This window comes from Lathyrus oleraceus, chromosome 1, assembly GCF_024323335.1.
Source record: "Lathyrus oleraceus cultivar Zhongwan6 chromosome 1, CAAS_Psat_ZW6_1.0, whole genome shotgun sequence".
Lineage (NCBI taxonomy): Eukaryota > Viridiplantae > Streptophyta > Magnoliopsida > Fabales > Fabaceae > Lathyrus > Lathyrus oleraceus.
Genome location: NC_066579.1, coordinates 230,478,524 through 230,484,313, shown reverse-complemented (window position 1 = coordinate 230,484,313; position 5,790 = coordinate 230,478,524).

Here is a 5,790-nt window from a genome sequence, read left to right as displayed (position 1 = left end):
ATGGAAGATGAGATAGGGCCATCTGTGGGACCCTCATCCAGCTAGATCTTTCATTTGTGTTGGATTACCGTCAGGCTTGTTGACGGAATCTACTTGCTTGTATTTCTTTCCTGATTCTGGAGATTTGTATCTGATTTGATGTATGACTATGGCACTTATTGTGCACTTTTTGCTATGTGATGGTATTTTTCATTCAGTGATTGATCTTCAAGCTTTATTTGCTTTACCGTATGCACTCACGTAAGCACACACATGGTTGGGGGTATCATGCTCAATCACATATCTCCGATTTGCACGATAAAATCAAATGCTAATTGTCAAAATATTGATGCCGGATTATTATTTGTCTCAATGATGCCAGGATCGAGAGACAAAGTGTCCTTCATGTGGATAAACGTTGCATTCATGCATAATCATAATAACCTGTGTTTTATTTTGCAGGTATCTGTTGCTAACGTGCTTGATTGTTTCAGGAATCATTGCTCGCGCTCGCAGAACTGTACCTTTGCACTCAACCCGACCTCACAGATATTTCACTCGGCGCAACACTCCTAGACTGATGGATCTCCCGAACACAGATCTCCTCGAGCTGAAGGACAAAATGAACGAGCTGATCAACATCATGCAAGGCTTTGCAGTTGGTCAGAAAGCTCTGGCAGATAAAGTCGAGAAGCTCGAGCGGGCTTCTGCGGCAAACAGTGGTGTAAACCTGGATGGTGTCTCCAACCAGGGGTTGGGGTCTCGTGATGGCGGCAAGAGAACGACTGTTGGTGTTGTGAATAATGCTGCTGGTTTTGGTGCTGGTGGTCAACCTGGGCCCGGTCTGGGGCAGAATATGAAGGATGGTCTGTTGCCTCCATTCTACGGGTTTGATGATGACAGAGAGGAAGACAGGGAAGCAAACCAGTTTTCAATGCATAATGAGCCATTTGGTCAGTATGGTGCCCCGCCACAGAATAAGGAGATTCAGTTGCTGGCTGAGAAGATCAGAGCTCTTGAAAGTTATGCACTCCCGGTGTGGTAAATATGTCAAACATGGGGCTGGTGGAGGGGATTGTGATCCCACAGAAATTTAAGGCACCCTCATTTGACAAATATAAGGGGAGTTCTTGCCCGGAAACTCACCTTCAAGCCTTTGTCCGCAAGATCTCTGCATACACTACAGATCAAAAGCTTTGGATGTACTTCTTCCAAGACAGTCTGTCTAGAGGATCCTTGGAATGGTATACCAAGCTGAAATCTTCTGATATCAAAAGCTGGCAGGATCTTGGCGATGCCTTCTTTAAACAGTACCAATTCAATGCTGACATGGCTCCTAGTCGTACCCAGCTGCAGGGTATGTCTCAGAAGTCAAGTGAAGGGTTTAAAGAGTATGCACAAAGGTGGAGGGAGTTGGCTGCCAGAGTGCAACCTCCGCTGGTGGATCGGGAGATGTCTGATCTATTCATGGGTACCCTGCAAGGGGTTTTCGCTGAAAGGATGGTTGGATGCCCGGTTACCAACTTTGCTGACATTGTGGTGGCAGGGGAGAGAATTGAAAGTTGGCTGAAAATGGGGAAGATACAAGGTAATGCTTCGTCATCAGGGTCAAAGAAGCCATTCGGAAATGGTCAGCGCAAGAATGAGGGTGAATCAAGTGTTGTGTATGCCCAGGGAGGACACAGTAGGGATCGTTACTACCAGCACACTGCTGCTGTAACTATCCCTGCTGGTAATCAGTCAGTACGACAGCAACGTCAGCCACCTCAACAGAGAGTCGGGTACCAGGTGAGAGGAAAAGGGGTTGATCGCCATTTTGACAAGCCGCCTGTGACATTCGCTGTTCTGTTCAAAAAGTTGATGGATCTTGGGTTGGTTCAGCCGAGGGCGATGGTTCCGATGAGATCAAATCAGAGGCCTCCTAACTATGATGAGAACGCCCAGTGTGAATTTCATTCTGGAACACCGGGGCATAACATTGAGGGTTGTAGAGCATTCAAGAATGTTGTCCAGGACCTGGTGGACTCCAAAGCAATCAACTTTGCTCCATCTCCCAACGTGAATGCCAATCCCATGCCGGCACATGGTCAGGCGATGGTGAGTGGAATTGCTGAGGATTCAGATCGCGTCTGTGCGGTGGGGGAAGAGACTGACAGTGACTGCGAGTTTGATGGTTGGATAAAGCCGTGCGTACCAGGGATGGAAGTCCAGAACTGGAAGGCCTAAAAAGATCATCACTGTCACTCATTCGGAAGAGTAATGATTTCTGTTTTGATTTTATCTGCATGAAAGCCATACGTGTTGCCCGACACGTAATGGTTCATTGTGAGGGCCACCTCATGTTCATAATTTGCAACATTTCTGCATCATTAATAAATGGATGTTTTTCAGTCAAAAAGCGGTGTTCCCTGTTTTTCATTTATTTTTGCAGTTTAAAAACAAATAAAAATGGCAATGTTTGTTTTCATTTTTCTTTTTTGATTTGTCTCGTCCCAAAGTCGAAAAATAATTCTCCGGATCTCGTTGATAACAATTTGGTTACACCTCATATGACTTCGACAATCCAATCTATCTTGCCGAAGAATAAGGCGAAGAAGATTGTGATCTGCTGGAATTAGCCAGGTTGTTGAAACAAGAGGAGAGGGTGATTCAGCCGCATGCGGAGCGGATTGAGGTTGTTATTCCAAGCACCGCCGAGGTCAGGAAGGAAAATAGGAAAATGAGGTCGCTTCAGAGGCGAATCGAGAGCAGAATGGTAGCCTTGTTGTAGCGGTGTATTCGTCGCTATATGATCTATCGATTAAATCATAAGCAAGAGATACATTGAAATTTTGAGTCGCCACCGCACTTTTATTTATCCAAAGGATTGGCTAAAAAGCGAACAAAAGCCTAAGAAGTTTTACACGTAGAAAACTAATAAAAAGATCAGAGATTCTGGGTAAGGGGTAAATTACGCAATGGGAAGGTGTTAGGCACCCACTACGTCCTAGGTACTCCTAGGGAGCCCTTTTCACACTTGTTATGCAAAAATTATTATTTGTTATGACATAAAGATTGTGCAAACATGATTGGGATGATGAGAAAAGAATATACATGTTATTAGGTTATTGGGTTATTGGGTTCGAACGGATGAACCCGTTGCCTACGTACCTTCCATCAAAGGTAAGGATCAGAACGCCGTAGTTCGGCTAAAAGATTTCCAAAAGTTGGTGGATTCAGTTTTAAACACAAGCACTGAGGCTTTTCATTATCAATGGGAGAACACTCGACCAAAAACAACATCCACCATGCGAGGATAGCTTCGACGTACTAGAGGGGTTAGCCCTGTTTGAAGTACGGAAGTCTTACTGTCAACTCACTAAGGATAGGCAAGATTTACATCAACCACAAAGATAATTGAAACCTATGGCTAATGTGAAAAGATTAATGGACAGAGCCAAAACAAGTGAATGAGTGAAGTTAATTGATTGTGATTATGAAAATGAAGTCAAAGTATGATTAAGATTGATTCAAAGAAGTATTATGAAATGAAGTTTGAAAAAAAGTCAAGGACTTGAGTCCAGGTTTTTAATTAGAAAACATGAAGATGTTTGCACAACACTTATGTCAAGTTTAAAAGGTATAGTGTGAAAAGTCTAGGACATAATGAATGATGAATGGATGAAGATGGAAAGTAAAACTTCTTAGAAGGTTCACTTCTTGAAATCATATGGGAGATGATTCAAGTGTGTCCTTTGGAATAGCAATTAATAATAACAAGCAAACGAAGCAAAAGACGGATATCGGATGCCAATCAATGGTCTTATACCAATCTCCTAAAACAAAAATGGGATATCAGATGCCACTCAATGGACTTACACTAATCTCCACAGGCAAAGAAATAAAAGCGGATACCGGATACCAATAGATGGATTTACACCATTCTCCTAAAACAGAAATGGATATCAGATGCCACTCAATGGACTTACACCAATCTCCTCAAAAGAAAACAAGAATGAAATGTGGAAGTCAACTGCCAATCTGTCTGGACTTAGGTTAACTCCACAGTATGGTCCTAGGAAATCCAATGCCACGTCACAGGGACTTATAATGGATCCTCACATACAAGAACAAAAGCAACAATATGATCACAGGAATGCAAATGCCAACTTACAGGGACTTATAATTGCAACCTCACATAAACAGAGAAAGTGAAACATGATCACAGGAAAGCAGATGCCAACTTACAGGGACTTATAACTGCAACCTCACATACAAATCAAACAGATCAAATTATGATCACCGGATAACAGATGCCAACTTACAGGGACTTATAACTGCAACCTCACATACCAACCAAACAGATCAAATTATGATCACAGGATAACAGATGCCAACTTACAGGGACTTATAACTGCAACCTCACATACAAACACACAGATCAAATTATGATCACAGGATAACAGATGCCAACTTACAGGGACTTATAACTGTATCCTCACATACAAACAGATAAACAAAAGATATGAGTGACCAATGAGGTCTTACACTCTATCCTTCCATATCACAGGAGCAAATGCCAAAGCAATGGACTTACAATTGCCCTCAATGGGTAAACAACAATAACAAAAGTCACACAGACAAATGGTATGATCATGCACTAATGGCAATTGATGATGATGATAAATGCATAGCATACAGGCAAACAAGTGCATATGAAGCAATCAAACAATCAATGAATATCAAACAGCACACTCTATAGCCAAACAATGGGGGCTCACACAAGAGGGTTTGACTTTAAAAGTCCACTGTAATGGGTAAAGGTTGCTCTTAACCTGGCCATTGAGGGGCTCAGGTGAAGCAGATGAAAAGGAGATGAGGGGTGTGCCTCATTGCTTCAATCTCATATCAGAGAGAGCATCAAAGAAAGTGTGGGAGTTCAGAAAGTAGGAACTCTCTCCACATTATTGACTCGATTAGATCTTGGGTATTTATCTCATTGCTTCAACCATGTAATGGGAGCAAAGAGAGGACACACTGAATAGTGGGGGATAGATTGCTTATCCCTACCTTCCACCAATTGCCTTACTTGAAGGACTTTTCCTGCTTAGGACAAATTTAAACACACACAGGCATTGCCTCTTAAGGAGGACTTCAGACAGTTTGCCCGGTCAAATAACAGACCGGGTCTCCAGACTACATGAAGAAGAAGTATTTATACCTCAAAGCAAATGCTATAAAGCAAAGCAAGCAATCAAGTTCAAAGAACTTAGGCAACTAAAGTACCTGAAAAAGTCAAACTCATTAGTAAACAAGTCAACAGTCAAAATCAAAAGAAAATAACCAATAGTCAACCACAGAGGGACCAATTGTGCAAGGCACAAAGACTCAAGCATATGAGTCACCTACAAAACAAAAGTTAGCACATCACATAATTCAACTCAAACAAATATTGGAATGATCCTCAAGGCAATGGTGCTTAACCTGAAACAGATGAACTCAACATAAGCTTAGAAGACCACTAGGACTAGCCTAGGGTCAAAGATGAAAGAAAAAGTCAAGGCAGCAAGAAAAAGTCAACCCAAACCGAGTCTAAACATTCAAGAAGCATTCTCAATTGGATTCATAACTATATCATGCATCATGGTCATTTCATATGCAGAAGAATGCAAAGCATGGCAAGAGAAGCATACAAAAGTCAACAGCAAAGACTTCATTCAAAAGTCAACTCAAACAATCTCAAAAATTATGAAATAAATCACACTCAATCCTAACATCTAACATGGTATACATGTAAAATTTCATGGCATTTGGATGAGAGGAAGGCAGTCA